This window comes from Onychostruthus taczanowskii, unplaced genomic scaffold, assembly GCF_017590055.1.
Source record: "Onychostruthus taczanowskii isolate IOZ18803 unplaced genomic scaffold, ASM1759005v1 scaffold21, whole genome shotgun sequence".
Taxonomy (NCBI): Eukaryota; Metazoa; Chordata; class Aves; order Passeriformes; family Passeridae; genus Onychostruthus; species Onychostruthus taczanowskii.
The window spans coordinates 7,923,775-7,951,709 of NW_024499351.1; positions in this window are offsets into that span (position 1 = coordinate 7,923,775).

The following is a 27,935-nucleotide window of genomic DNA, read 5'->3' on the forward strand; positions in this document are numbered from 1 at the left end:
CGACTCATCCTTCATTTTTGTCAAAAGATCTGTGCAGCAGAAAATGTATTTTCCTAATTTATTTTAAATCCATGATTAACAACAAGTCTGAGGGACGATGACAAATAGGGTTTCAAATGCCTAACTACTACTTCATAGAAAATGCCATTTATCTGCAGGACCAGTGGTGCATCTGTCTAACTCTGAGAGTCACTTACATGCAAATGGCACTTGTGCTTCAAAGCCTGAACATCCATTTGGCATTTGCTGCTCCATAAAATAGTTCAGCATATCTTAGATAGCTGCTTTCAAGTTATAATAAGTATCACTTCTCAGACCATTAACATATTGTGGACCTGGAAGAATACTATTTTAAGTCTTCCCAAGGTTTACATAAAGCTTACTTATGTTTTAGTTAAGTTTAAATTCCTCTTACTAGTTCAGTTTAGTTGAAGTTACTCCCTGTTCTTCTACACAGAGAAATTATCATTATTTCCTTTCCATCCTCTCACTCTGAATCTCAAGTCCAACAGCAAAGCAGTATTAAAAACACTTTGAAGTAGCCAGTGACAAATCTGCATAACAGAAATATACATGATGTATGAAATAGATGCTATTTCTCTAATTTGTGGTGCTTAATATTGGATTCTGCAGAAGATAAAGCTGTATGGCTCAGAACATAATGTCATGAAGCCTTAATGCTCTTAATCTTGTTAAGATTAATTAATTTGTGTCAGACTGTTTTTATTACCATCATGGCTCAGGAATGGTACTCTCCAATTCAGTGCCTCCACTGAGATTCTCCCCTTCCTGCTCTTCCCACTCTGGCAGGATGGAGTTGAAAACTGGAGGCACAAAAGGTGAAAATCACGGGCTGAAATAAAAACAATTTATTGGAAACAGCAGTGAGACAAGAAAATTAACAGTAATAAGAAAAAAAATTAATAACAAAAGGTATAAGGCAAAGGAACAATTTATGGAAAGCCAAATACTGACTGGCTCTTCCACATGGCGCTTTCTCCCCCTTAGTCCCTCCTTACTCCTGGAACTGAGAGGTGACATCAAATAACAACTGGCCCTTAGCCACACCTGCTCAGAACAGGTTAGACTTACATGTCTTGTAGGAAAATGACAAATTCCTCAAGAGTATGAAAACTAAATTCACAGTGAAGATTCTTGGTGCAGTTTTTTTAATGCCTGTATGGTTTACCAGACTTAGTAAATGAGAGTAGAAAATATCCAACATTTTCAAACCTAAAACTACAAAAAAAAAAAAAAAAAAACAAAAAAAAAAAAAACAAAAAAAACCAAAAAAAAACTTCTCAGGCTTAGAAAATGTGGGTTATGGACCAATTCCTACCAGTAAAAGCACCAAAGCCATATAATCTGACTACAGTTAGGATCAAAGTTGAGGACTGTGAAATTGTGAAGTTGAGGTGAAACTGAAGATAGTTAAAATGAAATCATTAGGATGTCAAATATTTCAGAAAAAAAAAAAAGAAATTGAAGTTTCACCACCATTTAACCCAAACTGAGACTAATTTCTGAGCTTTTTTAAGGCAAACTGTATTTTAGATGCTCTTTTAGATTGTTCAGGGAAGGGGATTTTTTGACTGGTGTCAATTTGATACCTGCAAAAGTAACGAGAAATACTTACTATTTAGGAAGACAGTACATAATTTATAGTAGACCTTGTAGATCATATCATATCATATCATATCATATGATATCATATCATAATTTATTCCATAAATTCTCCTGAACTTCAAAGCATCCTAAACCAAGGTTTTTAAGCTTGATTTTAGCTTACCAGGGAATTAGGGCTCACTCATCTGATAAATACTTTCCCACTAATTTGCCTGCTTGCTTTCAGTTTTGAGCTAAGGCTCCAAGCAATTAGTTAGGTTTGTTAGGCAACATCAGCATCTGCATAAATTTGCAAAAATATTCCAGAGCAAAATAGACATCTGAAACAACAGCATTGAAAATGCTAGTATTTTATTAGGTGTCTAACTGTGGGAAAAAAACCAAACCAAAACAAAAAAAACCAACCCAACAAAAATGAGGGGGAAAAAGAGTACATGACTTAAAAATACAGGCAAAAGCTACAGGCCACTGATGGCAAGGATATAGGTGAGAAGACTGATGCAATGAAAAGAGAGGAGAGCATGTCTACTGTGTACTATTCCCCTGTGTGCAAGCTTAAAGAAGTTATGTTTTCTAAATAAATTCAATAAACATGGGCAACGTGATTTCGATCAGCAGTATTTCGAAGTGAACACATGATTTATATAATTGTATGAAAGAAGGAAATAGAAAGCACAAAGCCTAGGAATCAAAAAAAAAAAAAAAAAATCAGAGTTACATTGTGATTGAAGTGCAACAGAAAATTACAGTGGCAACAAGAATGTGTTATTTTATTTTCTATTTTAGTGAAAACACAAAAAATATGTTGAAAGAAAAAAAATCTTTTATAGAGAGATGTAACATTTAATAATACTGCATGTATTAATTAATACTTTGATGTATAACAATAGGTACATTATATGAACAAAGAAATTATAGTTCCATTAGTTTAATATTCATGTTAGATAAAATTATGAAGACTATATAAAAGTAAAAGCATGTTCTGTAATGATGACAAAGATCTCTTATCAATAAGTGGTGCAAATTATGCTGAAAATTATAGTTGTAGATGATAAACTAAACATTTATGCAAAGTGGTAGATACCATGACTTCTGGCAAAACTGAAGAATGAATGCCCTAAGAATGGGAGGACAACCATTTTTTGTCCCTTCATACTTTTTTCATCATATTAAGATTGTAGAAATTCATTGTGTTTATAATTTCTCCTGTGTTAATCAAGATAGACTATAGAGATTTCAATCAAGTTGTAGTTCAATATTTCTCTTCTAAAGTGATGCATTTCTGTTTAATTTCTATCATAACTTACCATGAGGATGTCCTGTCACCTTTCCATTTTAGAAAAGATGAAGTTGCCTTTTTCACCTTTTGGCATTTACACAGAATCACAGAATGGTTGAGGCTGGAAGGTGTATCTGGGGGTCATTTCATCCAAATCTCTCTCATCTCAGACAGGACCATCTAGAGCCATGTGCCCAGGACCATGCTCAGTTAGCTTCTTAATATCTGACTCCACAACCTCCCTTGGCAGCCTGTGCCAGGACATCATTGTCCTCACAGTGAAAAAGTCTGTCCTGATATTCCAGGGGAATCCCCTGTGTTTCAGTGTGTGCCCATTGCCTCTTTTCCTATGGAGTGCAGAACTTGAAATAGCCTGGTCCATCTGCTTTACACCTTCCCATCACGTAATGATAAGATCCCTCTGAGTCTTCTCTTCTCCTGGTTGGAGCTTTTTTCCATTGAAAGGATGATCCAGTCCCTTCAACATTTTAGTGTCCTTTTGCTGGACTCTCCAGTAACTCCTCTCCTCTGTTCTGAGGAAATCAGAGCTGAGGATTTCCATGTGCCATGTTTCACGGTGTTTGGTGCCCTAATCTTGGCCTACCCAGCTGCTCATTCACTTCCCCTCCCCAGGAGCACAGGAAGGGGAAATAGGATGAGAATCTTGAGTTGAAATAAAGTCAGGGATGCTGCTTATCAGCCACGGTCAGGAGGAAAACAGGTTCAACATGGAGAAAACATTTAGATTAATTAAGAATTGAAATGGATTTGGGTAGTGAGAAACAAAAACACAAATATTTAAAAAATATTTCCTCTCCTCCTCTGCCTATCTGTTATTTTATGTCTTTCTTTAAGAGGAACCACTGGCTTGGCTGATGGGCTCAGCTTTGCCCTGAGGTGGCTGTGCTGGCTGTGTGTGCTGTGTCTGCATGGGGCAGCCAAGATCTCTTCCCTCAGAGCCCACCCTGCTTTTAACACTTTAGCCCAGCCACGCTGTACACCTGCCATGGCCTTGTGCATGTCTTGTATCTGTGTCCCTGTTGTCATCTCTGCTTTTCTGCCCTCGTGCCTGGTGTCTAACAGGGATATCTGCTGCTGCAGAGGATGGGGCACCCAGCCAGAGACAGAAAGGTTTCTCTGAGCACTTTCTGCCTGTCATTCCTAGCAACTGAAGGGTGGTTCTTACCTATTTTCTTGAGTCTAGGTCATTTATGGAAACTTAACCCTTACCAAGACAAGCTTAACCCTTAACCCTTACAAATTACACCCTCCAATGAGTTTTCGTTCACTCAGGCCTAGGGAGCTCTCTTTTTCATTGTAATAGGGATTTTCCTAGGTACAGCCTCAAGATATGACCCTGCACTTCTGTTCTTCATTCAAAATTCCCTGTGGAATGCCTTTATTTCATTAATTCTAGCAAAAAGATTTTTTGGTCTCTCTGGTTGATAAACTGAGAGGAGAATCTTGAGAAGTGCCTTTCATTTACTTACTCATTTCAGCTGAAGAGAATAGTGCAGATTTGGATGACTCAGGCGAGTGTTAGATTTTTATTTTCTTTGCTTCATTTTGTCTTTATCTGTTGCATTTAAAAAAATAATAAATGAAACATAACCATACACAAAACTCCATCCATTCCTGAATCTAATGGACAAAGGATTGGACAAAAAAGTGAAATGCAATCAGAATTATTTGAAATGTCATGAACTTAAAAATAAAAAATACTGAGATAATTCCCACTCTGGATCAAAAGTCAAAGCAAACTAGCTATTTAGTGGATCTCACTGTGATACTTTGTCTGCTCTTTGTAGGACTGAAAGGTATAGCAAAAAACTATTTCACATCAGCTCTGTTATGTCTAATTCTCTTTTTCTTTTTTTCTCATTCTTCCTCCTGTGATTGATCCTACAGCACCAAAGGTAAGAGTCATGACTCAGAAACCCTGAAATTCTAAGTGTTGGAGAGCCCCTCCTGTTGGATGAGCACAATAACTAAAGAGCTCACAGTATGGCAGTGGAGCATAAGACCCAGAAGTGTGGTGATAAAAGCAGACTGCAGTCTAGGGCGCTGTGGCATCAAAGAGACAAATCAAGGGCCCTGAATTAGATGTCTGTAGCCTTGTGATTAAAGCAGGCTTATAGATCACAGCAAGCACAGAGCTTAATCTCTTGTATTGGTTAGGGAAATTTAACCCAGGTCTCCCACCGGCTGAGAGAAGGTTTTTGGCTTTTTTTTCCTATGCTTAGTTCTGTAAAGGAAGTCTTCCAGTCTTTAAGATACTTAGAGGCACCTGCATGATGCCTTGAGAGAGATGTCAAAAGTCTAGGGATAAGAGTGGAAAAAGAGGCTATGAAGACTGCTTTCAATGAAGATTTTTTTTACTTTGTTTCCTAATTCTAGGTGGTTGTCTGCTAATCTTGGAATTTAAAGATTTTTAGTATGACATACCTGCCTCATCCATTGCATTGCACTGGGGTCTGTGTCTCCAGCATCTGCATGGATAGCCTGAAGGCAGAGGGCAAATGTGGGAGGAGAAGAAAAAGGCAAGCAGGAATTAAAAAATTATCTGATGCAACTCTGATCATCCATGTATGTCTGTCCTTGTCACTAAATCTAGTTCTTAGCCCTATTCTTTCAAAACTGAAAGAGAAGATCAGCCTTATGATTAAAAACCAGCTAAAGAAAGGGATCTAAATGCCCCCTGGGAGACTGTCAGCTGTATAGAGACTGCATAGGCTGTACTCCATTCACAAAGGAGGATTTGCTCATCTCCCTCTTGTTGGCTCTGTCCCGTGTTTGCTACAAAGTTCACCACAAAGAGAACAGGGAGCACAATGAGTGATGTCCAGAAACTGCAGGGATTGGTTCCATAATCACACTGTTCTTTTATCCCGTTACAGTTTTATGTGAAATGCAGACAAAGTCCATTTTCAGGAAACAGAGTTTGGGCTATATTTCAGTCAATTTCAAAAACATTGCTCTTCCTTTTCAAGCACAGCTTTTTATTTTATCACCTTGTCCTGAAATCACTGCTAAACACAAACATTTAGGGTCATCCAATCTGCTCTTCTATCTCACATACTTTGCCAGCTTTTTTGCATTAACCACTGCCTAAATATAGTTTGTTTTTTTTTCCTTAGAAGGAAATGCAAATTTACACACACACACACACACACACCCACACACACACACCTCCTCTTCCATCTGCCTTTCCCTTGTAATTAGCCTTTTTGCTTGGCCACTTCACTGGGAAATGGAAGATGTATTTAAAGCATTTCTGAAGTCTTGAGAGAAATCCTCTAACCGTAAATTGACAGCCCAAAATGGTGATGCTGTCACCTCCTCCAGGGACTGCTGATGCACAAAGCTGTGTCTGGGTTTGTGTGGCAGCAGTCCACATGTATGTTTGCTCTGAGAAGGTGCTAGAAGCTTCCCTTATGTCCAGCAGAGCCAATGGCAGCTCAAGATGGACCTACTGATGGCCAAGGCTTGGCTTATCATCAGCACTGGTACCACCTCTGGGATAACAGAGTTAAGAATGAAGATGCACCGAGGTCAGTGAAAAGAGAGGGAGAGAAGATGCTTCAGGCTCTGGAGCAGAGACTCCCCTGCAGCCCAAGGTGAGGCAGACTGTCCCTCTGCAGCCCACAGAGGTCCACTGTACAGCAGATATCCACTGGCAGCCCAAGGAGGACCCCACACTGGAACATGTGGATGCCCAAAGAGGACTCTGACCCTGCGGGAAGCCTGTGCTGGAGCAGGTTCCTGGCTGGACCTGTGAACATCTGGAGAGTGGAGCCCATGGTGGAGCCAACATTATGGCAGGACTTGTGACTCCATTGGGGAAATCACACTGGAGCAACCTGTTTCCAAAAGACTGCACACTGTTTAAGGGACACATCCTTGAGCAGAGAAGGAGAACCTTCTCCTTTGTGGAGAACCGTGCTCCATGGGAAGAACACACACTGGAAAAAATCATGGACAATGATCACATGATCACATCATGACTCCTGTGGTGGGGACCCAGCATTGGAGCAGGGGAAGAGTGTGAGGAGTCCTCTGCCTGAGGAGAGAGTGGCTCAAACAATGTGGGATGCAGTGGACACAATCCCCATCACCATTCTGCTGCACTGCTGAGCACGGAGGAGGCAGAGAACCCAGAAGTTAAGCTGAGCCCAGGAAGAAGAGAGGGGTTCGGGGAAGGTCTTTTTATGGTTTGGTTTTATTTCTCATTACCCTACTCTGATGTGTTTGGTAACAAATTAAAACCAAGTCCCCCAAGCTGAGTCTGTTTTGCCCATGATGGTAGTTGGTGAGTGATCTCTCACTGTCCTGCTCTCAAAACATGACCCTTTCACTATATTTCCTCTCCCCCATCCCCCTGAGAAGGAGAGTGGGCACATGGAATCCAGCCAAGAGCAACACACCACAGCCTATCAGAACAGACCCTAAGCTGATAAATTTTCTGATGATTCTGAAGGCTGAATTTTTGGATTTAAGCATACAGATCTCACCAAAGTCCTACCTAAAGCATCTTAATCTTTCATGACTGGAACAGAGGGCACTAAATACACAAACCATGTAGCTGACATTTGCCTTGGGAGTAAGTGCAGAGGAAAGCGTAAGACAAAGGAAGCTTGAAATAATGCCAGCTACCTGCTTTGAACATTAAGATAAAGGAAAAGCAAGCATCATTTTTTGAGCCTTTATATTTTATTTAAAAGTTTTTAAATTATTGGAGTAACAAAAAAAAAACGTTAGAGTAAAAAAAAGGGGGATGTGTATGTATTCCCAAAGTCTAAATCAGAAGTACCTATTAACTGCTGTCTACAGCTTGTAGAGTTAGTGTGTTTAAAAGACAGCTAGATGCACAACTGTACTGAATTAAATATGGTAGTAGCAATATAAATACAGGTGCATTTGTCAGGATTTGCACTTTCTTAACAAGTCACCTCTTCAATTACTTTTGATTGTTGCCTGTTTAGATACAGGACAGGACTGTTTGCTCTACATGTTATATTGCCTGTCAGCCGCTATCATTACGGAGCTCTGAATGATGAAAGAGTCCATGGAATACTATAAAGGAAAAGTAATAATGAATATGGAAGATCAGTATAAGCTGTTCAGCTTCCCAGCAGCTGAGCCAACATGTTCATTAAGCCTCTGGGTTATAAGTTCCCTGTTTCTTCAAAGTAAACACAATAATTACCAAAGACATATTTCTTACCCAGTCATACCTCAGCCAAGGCTAACAGGTAAGGCTGGAATTAACTCATTCACTTAACAAAGTCTGTTTCTGGACCCCCCCAGAGAGCACCTTCCCAGTTCACTTGCAGTGGTGATGAGAGGACCACCCTTTTAGGTACAAAACATTTAGACAGCACATAGCCAGAAGAAATCAAGAAATGGGGAAAGCATAGTGCTGTAGTGAACAGGTGTTTGAAAAAAAAAGTCAGTCACACCAAAATAAAATCAAGGCCAAAGAGGGAAACATGGATAAAGGTAATGGAGTAGAAAATAATACCACAGTTATAATAGTGCTTTTGTACTCAGGTGGAATATTGTGTCCACTTTTGGACTATCATAGCATGACAGGTTCATGGGCAGGAAAATGGAATGCTGAGAAAAAGAATTTGTATAAGAAGTAATTTTAGAAAAGAGTCATTTTAGCTAAGAATTGAATTACATGGGTACATTGCAAGTAGGACTGAACAGCTTGTTTTTCTTTACCCTGCCTGGAGAACAGCTCTGGAATTTTCTGCATTATCTGAAGGCTCTGCACTGAGAGGAAATACTTGCTTTCACACAATGCATAAATTAACTCCTTGTTGAAAAATGTCTTTATGCCCAAGAGGTTTATAAGCCTCAAAGTACCTGTTGATATGGCTAAGGAGAAATACCATTGCTACTGAACATCATTTCACCAAAAAAAAACCCAAATAAACCCCTTCACTTCATGCTCCAGGGAAGAAAGCAGGGACTAACAAGCAGAAGCCAGAGAGAAACTCCCTTAACCATGTATGGACAAAAACTAGAATTCAATTTTTGCAACTCTGAGGAAGAGTTCACTAACCTATATAGAGCAGTGCTCTAAGTTCCTACATAAAGATGATCTGTGTTGTAAAGGGCTTTCTATTTAAAGAAAGTACATCAGCAGATAATGAGCCTTCAAGATATCAGAATACCCCTTAAACTCCCAGATCTAATGCACAATTAGGATGCAGCAGTGCTTGAGCAATGGCCTTACCCTACTAACAAGATGGAAAATGCTCTGGTGCTGGAATGAGGAAATTATGTTCTGATCAGCTCCTTTTGCATTACCAGTGTTTGCACTGGCTTCAGGTCAATAGTATTTGCAGAATTACATTTATCTAAAAGAGATTTAGAGAAAGTTGTAGTTGTTTGGGGTTTTTTTAAATATTGCTGTTATATTTTGTCAGATCTGCCAAGTCTCAGCTAGGGGAATTAACCAGGCAATTTGGCATAAGGAAGCAAGTGGACCAAGATGTGCCTAAAACTTGTCTCCCAAAAGTTGCCAAGCCAGCATTGCAAATACTAATGGTTGTTTTTGCAGATGCTCAATAGTTGCAAAAGGCATAAAAGAAAATGACATCTGGTCATTTTTCAAAAAGCACATTTCTTATAAATAAAAAAAAAAAGTATAATATATCTTTTTTTTTCCTCAATTTTCTTCTTACAATGTCATGTGTCAAAAAATTTTAATCATGATTAGTTTTAATAGAGGGCCAAGTTGCTTTTCTAAGCACATAAAAACTAACAAACTCTAGCAACAGCTTAAGCTTAAAACTGAAGAAATTTTAGAGGTGTAATACATGTTGTTTTTTATCTTTAGAAAAGAAATTTTCAGCACGAAGTAATATTCCACATTCCAGAGATCAAAGTACTTCAAGACATTTTTTAGGCTAGAAATTTCATTGCTAGGGACTGCAATCTCTTCATTGTTCATTGCTCTTTGAAATTCTGAGCAAAGTAATTCCTAAAAGACCATAGAATTATAGAATGGTTTGTGTTAGAAGGCACTATAAATGGTCATTTTGTCTAGCCAAGCGAAAATATTATCCCTTCATACAGTCCTAGAGTAGTCCTTAATGACACCTCTGACTTCAGTCTAACAAGAGTGCTTATTCTCTCCAGGGCAATGCTCTGGGTAGTCCCAAAGTCACGTATTTAGATAAGTCTATGGCAGGATTTGCTTGCCCATCAGACTGCTCTTTTCTACATATAGACTCATTTACTACTGTGGAGACAAGGATTCTGTACATATTCCCATGTTTTTGGAGTGAATTTCTCAACAGTTTTCTCCTGAAAAAAAAGACAACTAGGAACTCTTACACAAAAACATCTTTTTAAAAGAATAGGTCTTTGGAGAAATTTAAAATTAATAATTAGCATGTTAAAAGTACTGATGCTTTCTCTTTTATTTCTTCTGCTCCCCTCTGCTCGGTTTTTATTACCATTATGAAGAAGTGTGTTAGTTATGAAATTGTCACTTTTGAAACCTTATGGGTTTCTTTTGCTATCTGAAATTTTTATGACTCAATAATTCCTTGAACTTCCTTTCTAGTTACCTTCAAAGACTTTTTACCAGGAATGAGCTGAATGTAAGGTTCGGAACATGCCAGTATTTCCTTTGTTTCTGCGTGAAGGATGAGATTCTAAAGCAATTCAATTTGTTGTCATTTGCTGGTTACATGCTTTTCTCCGTTGTAGCTTTTCTCAAGTCTCTGTGTGTCTGCACAAAGAAATGTGTACTTGTTTTATTGCCACTCTATGTTTGGATGGGTTTTTTTTCCTTTTCACCTTTTAAAAACAGATTGGCCAAAACAATTTTGCTTAATTTCCTTTTCTCAGCATGTGAATGAGACTAAAACTAAATTGTTTTGTTTTTCATTTATATTAACATCTTCTTTTCTCTCTCAATGAGTGTGCTTTAGTCTCCAAAACTAATCTGCTGTATTTTCTTTTGCTTTGCACTTCATTCCATATGCTGTTCTGGTAGCCTCTCTATTGTTTCAGAATAAGACAAAAGTTTCTCACAACAGTATAAATCACATAAAGACTTCCATTGCTTGCTGAAGGGTGATCATCAGAGCTCAGTAATCTGCATGTCAGGCTCTTAAGACTTTTATTTGCTCATTGAAATGTTATGGTAAACCAGAAATTTCTCTAGAAGATTTATAAATGGCAGATGCATTCTTTGAATGATCAGTTTATCTTCCAATAAGAATATAAAGCTATACAGAGTGTCTCTTCTGATCTGGGCACTGATTTTTCTTAGTTATATTTATGTTTTGTTATGATTTGCTAATTATATGAGGCTTATTTCTCCTAATTTCCTTGAAAGTGAGAAACATAGTTTTTTCTCTTCATAGTTCCTAACATTTAATGTTATCTTTTTAACAATTGAGTGAATGCATTCACTTTTACAGCTAATCACATTTTCACATCAGTACACTATGTAAGGTTGTACAGTGAAGTGTATCTTAGGAACACGGACTGGAAGCTGGTTGGGCTAAATTGTTCTTTCCATCCCACATCTTGCTTCTCACAGCACACAGATTTTAATGAATCTTCCTTAAGGAACTAAAGTGCAAGAATATTCATAGCGGACAACTGTAAAAAACCTTGCCCACAGTGAGAAGTCTGTCTCCATTAGTAAATTTTAGTCTGTGACTAGAGACACAGTGATTTTATAAATTACTATAATTACTGCAGAAGGAGTGGCAAAGATATTTGGGGCCACTCTGCAATCTGAGAGATGTCTAAACCATCACAGAAATGAATCTGTTCTCCTTTCCTACATATGTACTTAAATGGTGCCAACATTGAGCTAAACCTTAAAGCTCAGTCGCAATGAGTTCACCAACTAAATTTTGCAATTTACCCCATTGAAGGTTATATTGGTTGACTTTCAGCATCACTGACAACTTGTTTATTCTGGTGTTAGGACAAAATTAGAAAAAACTAAAGAAAAATATGTGCACTTTTTTCATATAGCATTCTGTATCTTATGTAGTCTTGTCATATCACATTTATTTCCTGAGCGAGACAATCTGTCTTGGCAATCTGTCATCACAGAAATTGTGTCATGCTTTCAGTAATTTTCATCACCTATTTCTACATTTTCTTTATCTCTTTTTCAAAAAGATTGACCAGGATTGAGCACATATTGTAGCTGAGGACACATCATTGGCATTAATATTACTTTCAGAAAGAAAATCTGTCCCATCCTTTTATATTGTAACATCTTATTTGCTGTTTTGTCAGGTTTTTTTGAACACTGCTGTACAGAACTTAATTCCACAACATTTACCATAAATTAGGAAGGCAGAATCCATTTGATTTGTTCAAGTAGATGCTTTGGATCTGCAGACAGACAATACAGCATTTCATCTGTCATCACGTTGCTCATTTGACTCTCTGGCATTCCCTGCCCTTTCACTTACTTTAGGACTTATCTTTTTTTAAAAAATTGTTATTTGCTTGTTCTCCATTTCAGAAGCCTGCTCTATATCACTAATACCAAAACTACCCTTCCTCCAGACTGCATGTTAAAGGACATAATCAACATGAACAGAGTTGCCTAAGAAATTTCTGATTCAACACTGCTCATAATAAACTTATTTTAAGTTCGTGCGGTGCACTGTGACAATCTGATGCTATCCAGATGCCTAGCAGCGTGCCAGACCATGTCAAACTAGTAAAGCACTTGAACACCCAGAGGGATAGTCCTGAAGAAGGCAAAGGCACACGTGACAGTGCCAGCTAAAGGGTCTGCTTTTTGTGTCACTGTGAAAAGGTATTCCTGACTCAGGCAGGACGACACATAGGTTGTTTTTTTTCCTGTTCAGTGTCTGTTATGGTGTATCTTCTATGATTCATGTGCTGCAAAATTTCAGAGCTGCTATCAGAATGGTTCTTTCTCTTCAAACAGTTTTTGAGTTGATGAGACAAGAATGATTGATAGATACCAGAACTCCTAATCCCTTCTTCTCTGTTAAAGAGCTGAGGAATAGAAAGGAGGTATTGTACTTGTACTTTTGTGATGAAATTTCAGAACCAGCTCCATGGGTGCTTTTCAGTTCCATTTTGCCACAAGTTCTACCAGCAATCGGAGCAGTGTTGCTGGTGCTCCAAGCTATCAGATGCTATGGATATCACATAATAAGTATCCTTTTTGTGACTATGTTAATTAAATATAGCTATAGACCAGATATGAAGAATACAAGTTCTTTTTATCTCAGTTTTAAGGATAACCAAGTGTTAAATGTGAAAACTCATCTGATTTTTTTGTCAGTCAGGATTAAAATTCAAGTGAAAGAATTAACCTATCTGCCTCTATACTCCACAGGGATTTTTATTATTCAGATTTATTCATTAGAAGACTTGCTATTCATGTTTGTTTTATTTGCTTTCATTAAATGTTTGGCATTATATATCTTCCTATTGCATTGCTAACTAAAAAATAAAATATCTTAGTGCTGTGATGTAAAATTCATATATCCTGACCAATATAAATGGTATATTATTTCAGTAGAAAAGAAAAAGAGTAAACAATAGCAGGCAAATATAAATTTTAAAGAGAAAAAAATACTGAAGATTTTTGTGGTCACTGAAGTGTAAGTTTCTTCTTATGGTAACACATATGTTGTTCCTGCATCATGATTTGTATTTTGAAATACTAAAATTATTTTCTTTTTCATTCATTAAACACATTGACAAAACCCACAGTTGATTCAAAGAGATATAAATGTATTCTTCTTGTTTCACAGGCAACAGAATAAATGCAATTCCCACTATGATGCAAAACCCATCAACTCAATGGTTCTACAAACCCATTAAAAATAATGGAAAACAACTGTTAGTGAAAAAAAGTCCTCCAGCCGTTGTTCCTTCACCATGACACCTGTTCTCAAAAAAGCACTTGAAGTGTTGGTGTTCTTTTCATTTGGACTCATTTCTGCCTGGCAGAGTGACTCTGCTATACCAAGGTCACAGCCTTCTCCTGGGCTGGCTGCAGTGGTCTGAATCCATGGGCTCAGGAGACCCCTCTCTTGGCTGGGGTTAATCCTTAACTAAATGCTTGGGCTCACACCTTGCAGGTTTTGGGTCTGGCTGCTGTATAGCATATATAGGGCTCCACATCTCCTTTCCCTACATCTCCTTTCCTGCAGGGGTGGATGCTGGTCTGAGTAAGTAACAGGTGTCCCACTGCAAAGTCTTGCATAACTGAATTTTCAAATCTCTTTTAACTGCCCTATGTGCTGTCCCAAACACTTTCTGCTCAGCACAGCCACCTTCATCAAGAGTCCCATTTTTTCCTTCAGCAAAGGAAGGCAAGATTTGCTGGAAGCAATTCGGACACAAAGCTCCAGTTCCCAGGAGCAACCTGTGCTATCAGCCATTACTAGGGTCACTTGGTAGCAGTCACAGCTGCAACCTCTGTCTTATCATGTCTCATCCTGGACTTCAAGGACCAGAGACACTGACACGAAACAATAAATTATAATAATCTAATTTATGTGACAGTGATATCTCTGGTGATACCCGACTCACTTGGCCTGGAATGTTCAGCAGTTCTGTAGATATCTAATCCTGCATCATCACATCCTTCTCCTCTCAGATTTTATCCTACCCTCCACAGCCTCAGTGTCATGCTGTCAGTGGAACTACATCTCCCCAATCAATCACAGATGAGGCTTGAACTCCAGTCAGTGCACTTAAATAACAACTCCTGATCAGCAAATACAAGTGGGGCCAAGTTTTAAAGTGCCGTTCAGAAAGAAGAGATGTATCAAGGTGAAGCTGCTTAGTTCTCATTAACTTCCCAGGATTTTGTGGTCATAAAGCTTAGGTCAAACCCTTTTTAAACAGCTTGGTAAAACCACAGTCATGTGTGGGGCAGTGAGCTCTCAGGTGTAGCCCCGACAGCCCTGCAGCCGGGCCACTGCCTGGCCAGGCAGGACTGAGTTAGTGCTTACCCTGCACCTCATCTTCATACACTGGGGTCAAAACAGCTCTAAATTGGATGTGAGCCTTCCTTTGGTACTCATATTTCCCTAAGCCCTTGCTCTGTGCTTTCTTTATGTCTACTTCCTCACCAGTGAGAGGTATGTAAGGGCAGGGCTGTCCATAGACTTTAAACTGCTTCCAGGATAACAGTGGCAGTAATGAATCAAGCAGCATTAATGAAGAGCACTGAAGTGGCACTCAGCCACCCTCCCTCCACCCAACCCAGAGCAGTCATTAATGACAACAGGACTCCGTGCCCCACTCCTCCACACACAGAGAGCTCACGTTACAGGAAGCATCAGACAGCGCTCCTCAGGGCACTCTGCTCAGCTTCAGTCCTTCTGACCTGTACCCAGCAGATCAAAGGTCAGAGCAAATATCAAATCTCTCTCAGTTTGCCTAAGCAAATATTCACAGCCATGAATTTTTGGTTCAGTAACATAAGTGCAGCAAGGCCAGCTAAAATGAGGACCTTCCTTTAAAAAATAAAAAAAAAAAAGAACAAAATAATTTTAAATTCAATAATGATAACTGTTTGTATTCTCAGAATGAAATTTTTAGTGCATTTATATGGTTAAGTGAAAAGAAACAATCCCTGGATTCTCTAAGCATTTTTGTAAGAGAGGTCAGATATTTTAGAAAATTCATTCGAGTTATTTTGTCACTCTTTTTATTCCTACTTTAACAGGTATGAGGGAAACTCTAATACTAGTGATTACAGCAATTGCAGTCTGCTATGCAAGAGGCGTTTATTCTAGTCACAGACTGAGCTATTATTTTCTAGAAAATTTTACACATGAAAATATGAGGTTGCTTAAATTCCAGGATAACCTAAGTTACTGTTCATTTGAATTATTTGAATTATTGCCAGCTTTTGAACAAAGAACTCATAAACCAAAGTCCAGACTGAGAAAGAAACTCGCACACAGTCCATAGCCATTTTGCTGTGGAGCTGATGCAAATCAGAGCCCAAGATATTTCCTGAGAGAAGGAGAACAAATTTCCATCATAGAGTATGCAATGGTGTTGAGGTGTCTCAGATCTGGAGCCAGGAGAAGGTTTTGCTGCTGGAGCCTATGCCTAAAATGAGCATTAATTCCTGAAGAGTGCAAATATTTCTTTTGAATTTATTGATCAGGTGTCGCCAGAGAGTGTGATGTAGATCTCAAATGCTTGTATTGTAGCTCAAATTCAGTCAGTTGTACTGGCATTCTTGGCAAAGTGTGCAATTATTGATATTTGTCTGTACTTTATAAAAAAAAAGACATAATTTTCAGAAAATCATCACAGTTTGTAAAAGTATATTCATTAGTATAGTCTAAATTTGAGTGACAGACCACATCTGTAAACTCGATACTTCCCTACTAATTAGAATGTTTCTTCAAATATCATCTAAAGGTTGTATATGAGGGAAGAGGGTTGTTATATCCCAGCAGGGTGGATATACTGGACCTGCCAAGATACTCACAGAGAATCTGTGTATATATTAATACTGTCTGTATGCTTGGTCTGTGCTTTTTGCCAGAGATAATCAGGAAGAAGCTGGTGAGGTGAATAAGAATAAGTTTCCCAGAGGGCCAGAAAGGAGCAAGGAGACTGACAGGCAGTGCAAAATGCAAATTTCTACTAGAAAACAGAAACACAAGAAACGGTGATAACACAGCTCAGAAGCTGTGGAGGATATACAAGAGGATAGGTACCCAAGCAGAGGAGCCTAAGAGGAGAGGATGTAAGACAAAATAAAAAATTGAACAGGAGGATGGAAACTGAAGACCAAAAAAAAAAAATCCCAAAAAAGAAATTATAAACAAAAAAACACCAAGAAAAAGACACCAAAACCCCCCAGAAGTGTGTGAATCACAGGGGAGAAGGAAGGAAGTAAAAATAATGGAGACAAATGGCCAAGCAGTAGCAGCAGACTCATGAATCACCATAACTGTAAACCACTGCGGTACCAAATCTGTCAGCTGATTGCACAGTGAGTGGGCATCTCAATAAAAGTACTGGCAGGAGATCAGTATGCCAGAGGAGCCAGGTTCATCTTTTACATGACTCCAGCGAACTTGCTGGATTTGTGCTTGGGTTGAAATGTGCCCCAGGAGATGAGTTGCTCAGGAGACTTCAGATCAATAAGCAAAAGGGTGGATAATTGATATGGCAGTTAATAAATGGGGATTTTATGGAAATAACAATGATCTCTAGATAATTAAATCATCTGTATGGCAGCAAATCAAGAGGAGCAGATGACTGTAGAATACCACAATGGATTATCTTAGAATGAAATATAAGAAAATTATATTCCTTTCAAATTCTATTAGCCACAAACAATTAAAATGACCCCAGACAGAAAATGGACACAGATGTTTAAAACAAATTAAATGGCAAAGTAATTAAAAGCAAGTGGATGTAGCAGTAGTCAGGTTATCAAAAGTGACAGACAGGACAAATGATCTAATATGAAATTTGAACGGTTCACAAGAAAGGAGAAGTCGGAAGGGCAAGGGATGTGGATCAGCCCATCACAGCAGATACATCCCAGGCCCTACAGGCTCCTCTGCCGAGAGCTGTGGCAAACATAACTTTGTTACCACAACCACCACCTGTGCTGGGTGCCAGAGGTACCCAGGTGAGTGTGCAAAGTGCCTTTGGGGACTCCCTGGCAGTATTTGCAGTACTTGGCACAGAAGGATTGCCAGGGCAGGTGATGGGGCTGGCAAGGGTCTGGGGTCATTTTGCAGCTCCCTCTGCAATACTGCCATGCATCCTGGGGGCTGGGTGACACACAGGGCCACAACTGGCAACCTAAAAATTATTTACAGAAGGCTGGGAAAAACACTGGTCTCCTCCCTCCCACCTTCATTGAACAAAGCTACTATTAGGGCAGCTTTAACAAACTGTTTTTCCCAGTTAATGCTTTTACTAGGAAAATTTTCTGAGATCTTCTACTCTCCCAGATCAGTGAAAAGTGAACTCATATGGATAAATACTTATGTAGTCATGTGTGTCCCCAGTGCAGCTCCCATGGTACCAGTTTTTAGGCTCTGAGGGCAGTGGATGCTCAAACATTAACCCAGCACCACCATGTTCACAACTAAATCATATTAAGTGACACATCCACTGCATTAAAATGTACAGGTTTAAAGAACAACTTGAGAGGATTCCCCCCATTGTTAAGTGTTTCATACCCACAGTTATAAAAGTGTGCCACTTCTGGCTCCCTGTAAATGTGCCAAGTCACCAACTTACTGACAAGTGTGACAGACACCTTCATTGCTCCAGTTATGTCATGGTTTGACCCGGAAGTAAGGTTTTGGGAAGTTATGGTCAAACCAATCAGTGGCCAAATTTCAGATTGGCACCTGGTGTGGCCACTGGGGACTTGGATACGCCTCTGAGAACACACAGAGGTTAAAAGCAGAGCACTCCCAGAGAGACTTCCTCTTTGGAGTCCGGCAGGTGAGCAGATCGGATCCTCTCCCCCATCCCAGCTGTGTCTGGGTGGGGCAGGAGGGAAGGCCTGTGGCCTGAGGAAGGGAAGCCGGAGCCGCTAGTACCATTCCTCTGTGAGATGGAAAACCATTCCTAACTCTCTTCTTTATCCCACTGATTGCAGAAGGATATTAAAAGGCTGTCAGCAGCACATGCCAGTGATAAAATACCTCAAGGAAAAGACACTAATGAGATTTGGAAGTTTAAAATTACCTTTGCCTAACTCAGAGCAGAGGTTTGCTGAAAGTTTTACTATCACTTCAACCAGGACAGTACCCTCCCCTTTTATACTAGTGTGAGTATCAAACCTATATTTTTATCGTTCTCAGAGAAATTCAAATCATGAAGGGACTGTGTAACAGAGGGAGAGCTATTCCTTTCCTTCTGACTTATATGTGAATTGTAGGAGATTCATAAAATTAAATAAATTATTTAAAACTACCTACAATGTTTTATACTGAATTAAATAGTCACACCAATCCTTTTTGAGATAACTGAGAGAGCAGGGTCAAGGTTTGGGCAGGATAAGGAAGGTGGAGGAGAGAAAAACACATAAATATATACTGTTGGTTTGATCTAATGAATTTCTTGAGGTAGCAAACAAACTGAAATATTTCCTTGCGTTTTCCTCTGTGTTTTTCCACCACAACACAGCTTGAAATTGATAACCCCATGGATACTATGTATAGTAATATTTTTTATAAAGTCAAGGGCCTAGAATTTTTTTCATGAAAATCAGAAATATCTTTAATGCTGGTTATTTTTCTGAGGCAAATCTTTTATTGAGAGGAAAAATTGTTGATTCACATTTTTTGCTTCTGTTTAGTAGTTCCCGATGAACTTTTTATTTCTTTCAGCTTTTTTCATCATTTGAACCCAGAAATAAACTCCTAGCAGCTGAGGAACCATAGACCATCTCAGTGGCAGGTTGCAGTGCTTTCTGCATTCAGTGTGCTCCTGTTGGAGTCTGCCTCTGCTTTTGTGTTTGCCATGTGTGTGCTCTGCTCTCAGCTATGGCATTTTTGGCTTCAGACAGTCAGATATTGTGGTGCAGAGCCACATACCTCAAGAGATTCACATAGGGACTAAAAAACAGGAAAAGAGTGCAGCAAGAGGGTGGATGCCAAGCAGTGGGGTCCAATTGCCCTAGAGCCCTGTCTCTGAGAGCTGGGTGACATATCCTGGTTTAGGGAGCCTCGACACAGGCTGTCATGATCTATTTGCAGGGAAGCCTGACGAAGGCAGGAGTGATGAATCTGACTCCATGTTCTCAGAAGGCTAATTCATTTCTTTATAATACTATATTATATTAAAGAATACTATACTATACCATACTAACGAATACAGAAAAGATACTTACTCAATGCTAAAAAGATAATAATAAAAACTCGTGACTCTTTCCAGAGTCCCGACACAACTTGGCACTGATTGACCAAAGAGGCAAAACAACTCACAGCAGAACCCAATGAAACAACCACCTGTGGGTAAACAATCTCCAAACACATTCCACATGAGCACAACACAGGAGAAGCAAATGGGATAATAATTGCTTTCCTTTTCTCTGAGGCTTCTCAGCTTTCCAGGAGAAAAATCCTGGGCAAAGGGATTTTTTCAGAGAATGTGAATGCCACACTGTGAGTAATAGAATGTATTTATAAAGATAATTTTTTAAAGAGTTTTCTCCACAGCCCCTGTGTTTCAGTCTTTTCCTGCTAACCATTCATGCAATCCATTCCTACCACAGACAAGTCTTAGTGATACTCTCATTCCTTTACTGTCTGCTCCACAGGAAACTTTCCCTCCAGTTTAACTGGGCACTGCCTGTGTAGAGAGCTGCTTTGATGGAAGGCAATATACAAGCAGCACTACCTGGAAGAAATAAAGGCAAATAAACTCCTCACAGCAGCAATGAAGAAACCTTTTACTAAAATCTGAAGAAACCTTCAGCAAAGGCATATCAAACGATGGGTCTGTCCTTGCTGTAATGGCACACTCTATTTCACAAAGACAGCAAAGAAACAAAACTGACAAGCTAAATATTTCTCTGGTATCTTTAGGAGCTCCAAGGCTGATGGCACATTTTGATTTCAGATCCCTAGAAGGCATGTGGACTTACTGCCAATTGATTTTGGAGTGATAAAGGGAGAAGAATAATGCAGTTTATGTGCTTCAATTAATTGAATATCAGACCTGCTAGGACAAAAATCAGAAGCATCAGTGTGGGACACTCTAATATATTAATTTTAAGAGACAAACACAAAAACCACCTATTTTTGAAACTTTTAACCTTCAGGTGTGGCCTTCAAACTTTCCCAGTGGTAGCTGGATGTTGCTCCCATTGAAGTGAGTAGAAATAACCTCATTGTATAATGCAGTTCTGAAAATTTGCAGCCCCAGAGCTGGTTTTGTAATAAATACAAGCAAACTTAAAGTAATTTTTAAAATTTGATTCCTTTTAATTTAGTAGGAAATGATGACCTGTAGCTATGATATTATAGAAAATCCTTTGCTGGGATTTTTCCTCTCCTGAGAAGCTGAAGTCTCAGGAGAGAAATGTAAACAATTACTATCTGCTGCTGTGGAATGCAACAGGTGCATCTGTGATTGGTCCATGTGGATTGTTTTCCATTGATGACCAATCACAGCCACCTGTGCTAAGGCCATGAGCAGTCACAGGATTTTTGTTATTCTGTTCTGTTCTGTTCTTGTTGTAGCCTTCTGATCTCTCTGTTCTTTAGTATAGTTTTAATGTAGCATTTTAATATAATATCTAACATAATAAATCAGCCTTCTGAAACAGAGTCAAGCCTCGTGTCTCCACACACGGAGAGGAATCATCAACAATGACCCATTTGGAAACAACCTAAAGAATCTCCAGTAGATAAACAATTCTACGGGGCTTCCTTTAAAATTTCATAAGCAAGACTGTCATAGCTTTTATTTAATTAAACCCTACCATACTCTTTTACACTGCCATAAAGAACTACAAGAATCTCCAGACTCCAGCTGAGAACAATTTAATTTCCTCAGATAAACTCTGGCTTTTCCAGATTTCCTTTGAAAGTTTAAGACACAGACACAGACACCATTAACACTTACAGAAGGCTATCAACACTCTTAGGAAGGGATTCACACAAATCTAGTGTTAGATACAGTCATAAGGGTCTCCAATCATACAGCTTTTCCTTCCTAATGTGACAGACACCCTGCAGCAGCTATTAATGGGAAAGAAGGATTAAAAAACCTTTTTTTTGTTTGTTATGAAATCCCTTCTTGTAACACCCATTGAATTTACAAGTATTTGAATATTGCATAATTAAGAATCCTCATAGTTTCAACTCCATTTTTTCAATTAGTGTTCTGTTTGTAGGACTGATGGGTACAACAAAGAAAGGAATAAAACTAATTATTAATAAATGGATTCTCATTATTTGGTCTACAGGAGTCCGTTTGGCTGGTTATTTTTAAAATGATAAATTTAATTTTTTCATATGAAGTGACTAAAGGATGATTTCACAAGCTCAATATCAGAAGAAAAATAGAAACACTAAACTAGAAACATCCTGAAAACTACAGGATTTTCTTATTGATTTGTATTACACTTTTACCTGGTGGATTCACCAAGTTCAAGTCCACAGTATATGCTGTTCCAAAGCAAGGACACCAGCTCAAACTCGTCTGATCTTAGTAGAAAAGATGGTTGAAGACAGGTCTTGCAAATCAAGTACAGAAATTTGACCAAGTGTGCCAATCACAGCAGATTACCACTGTTGTGACAAATACATCACAGGATTTATGAGTTTGGATTCAAGGGTCTTCCCCGACTATTTGGTTTCTATTTTTTGCTTTAATGAGCCTCTTTGGTGTTGAGGCTTCCTCCCCCTGCCCCTTCCTTTGCTCTTCAGTCTCAAATTATGTCTTTGCTTTTTTTTTCTCATGTGTTTTCCTGCTTCTGCCTCCTACGCTGTTACAGCCTTTTACAACTATCTTTCAAGGGTGAGTGGCTTTCACACATCAGTGAAACAGAAGGTTTCTCTTTGGATGCCATTTTAAGCCTGAATCTTTCGCTTAAATATAACAACTCCCTAAAGTATAAATGCATTAATAGCAAGTTCCTCAGCAGAAACCTGAAGACATGAATGCAGCAGCTGACAGACATAAAGGGTTTAAAACCAACTCCCAGCAAGTTCCTGTAAGTTGTGCACACACACACACACACACACTCTAGTAAAAATAACAGTAATAACAGTAACAACAACAAAAGCAGCTTGGCTGAACATACAATTTTCTCATTTAGGATTTAGAGCACAGTCACTAAATTAATGATGCTGATGTAAAAAGTGAAATCTTAGAGGAAGGATCTTGATAGGACTTATAGCCATGCTTGCAGGTTGTGTGTTCATGAAGCATCAGGGGATTTAAATCTTTGTGAAATTATTTGTGAGGCTGAAATCTTATTATGAACGTTCATGATTACCAAAATATTTATAGATGTTAAAATTCAGAGTTTAGAAATTTGATATACTACTTCTGTTAATAATAAAGAATTATGATTGGTTTTGGAAAGCTACTTAAGTCTTAATGTGACTTTAAATCCTTGGGAAAACATCAAAATACCACATGTTATTCCCTGTTGAATTCAAGCTGGTTCTAAATTTTCAGGTGGGAAAAATTCCAGGTTCTGAATTGCTGGTGGGACTGTTGCAGAGAGAAATTGCAGGCCATGCCTCTTTTATGAAAAATTAAGCTCAAAGTGCTCCACTTTCAGAGAATCACTGTAGAAAGCTCCCTTACTGATTAACCATTCATATTATTAGTTCCTACTATATGAAAGCTTTTAAGTACAGACTGGTTTTCTAAGGGACTTCAATATATGCTGGAAGCTGATCTTATGGTGATGACATTTCTTACATAAGGAAGTTTTCTTGTATAAGAATTTATAAATGGACAAAAGAAATGCAGATGCAGCTTGGTGGTTTTCTTATTTGTCAATACTATAAATATGTCTTGATTGGACTCATGATTAGCAGCCCAGTGCTGCAAAAGTGGAATGTGAGCAAACCAGCTTTACTGCTTGAAGGGGTATGCCCATCTTTCTGTAGATAATTTATATAATTTTTGTATGAAATGTGGTCACCAAACCAGTGAAAATGTTAAGTACCTCTTTGGTATTTGCAGAAGCCAAGTATGGGCTGTCAATGGTAGTTGACATTATGCAGCAGTGCTGTCCATATTGCTGCATGTTTAATGCCACTCTCTAGACGTGCATGGACTTGCCTGCATTAGCAGCAATTATCTTTGCACACTTGTCACCTGTGGGCAAGATCTTAGGAAAATGAACGGGAAAAAAGAAGGAGCCTATACTCTTTCAACACAAACTCAAAAGGAAAGAAGACTAGAACAAGTAAACAAAAGCTATTTTGTAGCATCTGCAATGTAATAAAATGAAGAAAAAATAGTTACTGTGAATTTTTGAAGATGAATTGAAGCACAAGAAGACACAGTCATTTTGGCAAAGTGGCTGTCCTGTTGAAAGCTGAGAAGGCATATGTGACACACCTGAACTTAGTAAGGCTTTTGACATAACCTGCATGACAGTCCCGGAAATGAATTGATCAGATGTTATCTAGTTGCATCACATGTGTTAACGTGGAGATGAACCACTCTGCTTATTACATAGGAAGCTATGTGTCTCTGTCAAACTGTCAGGTCACTTCTCTTGGGATTCCACAACTGATGTATTCTCTTTTGGCATGCTTCTTTACTTAGTCTAAGTGATATTTTTATGTGACATCAGACCACAGTGGGGGAAGAAATATAATGTTCCTTTTGGAGAATTGAGTCTGACTTTAAAACTGCCTTTATAAAGTAAAGATATTTTTTCAAACCAGCAAACTAAAAAGACAAAATTTTTCATGTAGGAAATAGAAACATGTAGAAATACCCAACAGGGAAATATGGCATGGCAGCACAACTTCACAAAAGACTGTGGCTGTGCTATTGAAGTTTCAAAGGGGAATAATTAAGGAATATGAAACTGTCACAGAAGAAACCAGATCCTGTTCTTGCATATATTAATGTTCAGTGTCATATGGAAGAAAGAAGGTGGCATTATTTTATGTTACAGCTTAAGGTATAGTCTGATGTCTACTTTTGAATATTATACTTTGAGCAAGAGGCAGCTGAATCAAAGATACTCTAGGAGAGAGACACAGGCATTACAAAAAGCTCCATAATTTTAAAGAAAACCAGAAGGAGTTGGATTAGTTTATTTAAAGAAGAAGGAAGGATGAAAGCAGACCATCAGGTAAGACCATCAATCATCAGACATAAAAAAAAGAGTTTAGGTGTTTTTTCATTTTTTCATTTTTTAAATTAGATAAAGTCCTAATTTCCAGTAGAGACATCTTTTCTGTCTCTCCTGGAGGGCAAGGAAACGGCTGCACCAAAGCAGGAATTGTGGGATCACCTTAACTGGATATTTTCTTGAGTTTAAGCCAATGATCAGGAACAGCACATTAACAAATTAAAACACTTAATTTTTTGGGCCATAAAGAGATGGACAAGCTGACCTTTCATAGTTCATTACAATTATAGTTTACAATTAAATATTTCAAATTTAAGCATTTTAACCACAATTCATCTCTTCTCCCACCCCCCCCCACTTTAGTTTTATTTCCTGGTGAAATGAGGTTCATAAGATCATGCTCCCTGTTTGACACCAACCTGTCTTTGATAACATCCCTTCTCAATGACTTCTTGAACTCTCTTGACCACTTCAAAACAACTTGGAAAATGGAGAAGAAATCAGTATCTGGACAGAAGACAGAGATGAGGGCCAGGCAGAACTCAGCTGCAGGTTGCTTTACAGGGCAATAACATGGCTCACCATTTTTTGTGTTTGCCACTCATGAGTGCAGTCCCTGGGCCACTCTAGCTTGGCCCTCTTGGCCTGGTGGTGGCATCACAGAGGGCAGGGAGATGGAAAAGAGCCAGAACAGCCAGGCCACCGTAGGCTGAAAGATGAAATTGCAGCAGGTCATGTACAAGCAGCCAAGTTTGAAAGTTTCACACCATTCTTCCCACCCAAAACCCACAAAATTTTCCGACATGGCCCAAGAGGCTGGTGCTGGGCTCCCTGCCTGCTGGAGAGGCAGATGCTCAGGGCAACGAGCATGGAAAGGCTGAAACACTGCAGTTCACAAAGTGGTAAAGATTTCCATTCTCTGGCCCACTTTAGCAAATAGCTAGTTCAGCTGGCAAGAAATGCATTTGTGATTACAAAGAAGGATCTTTACAGAAAATTACTAATTCTTTTTCTCAGAATTCAAATGTATTAGCAGAGCTGGATTCCTGATTTTGTGACAATTATGAGAATATTGAATCTCTGCTAGAGGAGACCACACACCTAAACTGAACAACAGAATGGTACAGGAAAATGACTGCATGCATAGAAACAGGCCAATTATTATAGCAGAAAATTGTTTAGAGAAACACTGTCTCAGCAGCTTAAACAATCACTTGGGAACAAGTAGCTTTGCTCTATGTGAGATGTAATTCTTCTCAGTCAAAATGACACAGACATTGATTTGAAAAGCAATTACAGCTGGAATCAACAGTTTGCTTGAATTTAGGGGCAGAGAATTATAGCATAAGCCAAATTAGTGATTGTGATTCTACTCCTGAACACAAAGAAGAAAAAAGGAAGGTAAGTAATTGTGACAGAAAAGTCTGGATTTGGGAAGTGTGCATATCCAGTTTCTTGAGAAAAAAATCATAGAAAAAGCTGAAAAATATTAAAATCTTTTCAGAAAGCCTGGAAAAACTAGTCACTGTCTTGCAACCTGGCTAAATCACTTCTGAAATAAAGACTAGGAAGGGACACAGAGTGTCAACAGTAATAAAAGATAAGAGAAATACAGGAAAGGTGGGAAGGAATTTGTAAACAGACAGAAAGTGATAAAAAAATACAAAATAATTTAATATAGGAGACATAGATAGCCTGAGGAGAGTAGGTGAATCCCAGGAAGCAGTCAAGAATAACAGATGCAATTAGAGAGGATGAGGGCATAGAAAAAAAAGAAAATGAATTAAGTACAAATTTTTGCCTCACATTACATGGAGAAATGTCTTATTACAGTTTGAGGCATCAAGCGAAAAAATGCCATGACAATCCTAATCTAGAAAACAACATGTCACCACACCTTATTCTATTTGAATCTTCTGTACTATTTTATTTGAATCAAATTTATGTCATTTGTATTTGGGTCTTCATAGAAACTAGTATAATCTGTGAAATTTTATGAACTAAACTCTTTATATTCTTTCCCATATTTTGTAAAAAAAATAATTTACTGTTTTATTTGCTCTAAGTATGATGAAATATGTTGCCAGGGTTCCTCAGGAAAAAAAAAAAAATTCCTTGAGAAACACTTTGAAGAAAAAGTGGTACTGTGTGGAATTTATTGTTTGCATTTTCAAGAGTTTGCCTACATAATGGCGTGGGGAAAATTTTTTTAATATAAACACAAAGTTTTCAACGTACTATTTAAGTCCACCTCTTAATACACCTTACTAATCTTGTATTCTGACAAATATCAATTTATAATCTTAAAAACAAAACAAAAACAAAAAAAAAAAAACCACCCACCACAATTAAACATATCTACTACATTTGCTATTTTCTTATTAATACAAAATAACTGAAACATACTTAAACACAACTGTAAACACAGAAAGTTACATAGGTGTTTAACATGACTATCAGCTCATAGAACTCCTTCACAGCCAAATTAAATTAATGGAAGTACTCTAATTGATCTTAATTCACTTTGAAATATGTCTTACTAATAGATATTAAATTTATATTCTATTTTAAATTTCCACTCCCATGAGAGGACTAAAAGCTTGATTCTGCATTTCGTGATTGAGGACTCTTATGCATAAACTTGAGTACTAAATATGCTGGGGCTGGGATGTTCTGGAGAAAAATTTAACCACACAAAGTTGTTATCAAAAACAGTATGAGTATAAAAGCATGAAAGAACAAAAAACCCCAAACAAACAGATTAAATGCTAGAGAGCAGATTGCCCAAATAAAGTATCAAGATATTTTAAGGTGTACAATTCATAGTAACTAAGTTTTCAGAAATTAAGAAAGACATTAGTATTCCAAAATTTCTCTTTTTTTTTTTTTTGTTATAGCCTGTGTGCTTGAGACTAGACCTCTTTAGTAACTGTTATTTCTATGATTCTCAAGAAATTCAACCAATGTAATTATATTATCATAATTTTGACAGTTTTCTTTTGCCAGAGGCCCTCCATGAAGGATTTTCTACATCAGAAAATAAATATGAGTAGCATTACATAAAAGAGATTCCTGTATTAAATCTCTAATAGAAATATAAAATACATTAAGCTGATGTTACTAACTGAAAAATATAAATAACATCATTAGATTTAGTAGAAAACTAGCTATAACAGTAAGAAAATGCTTCACATGACAGAAGAA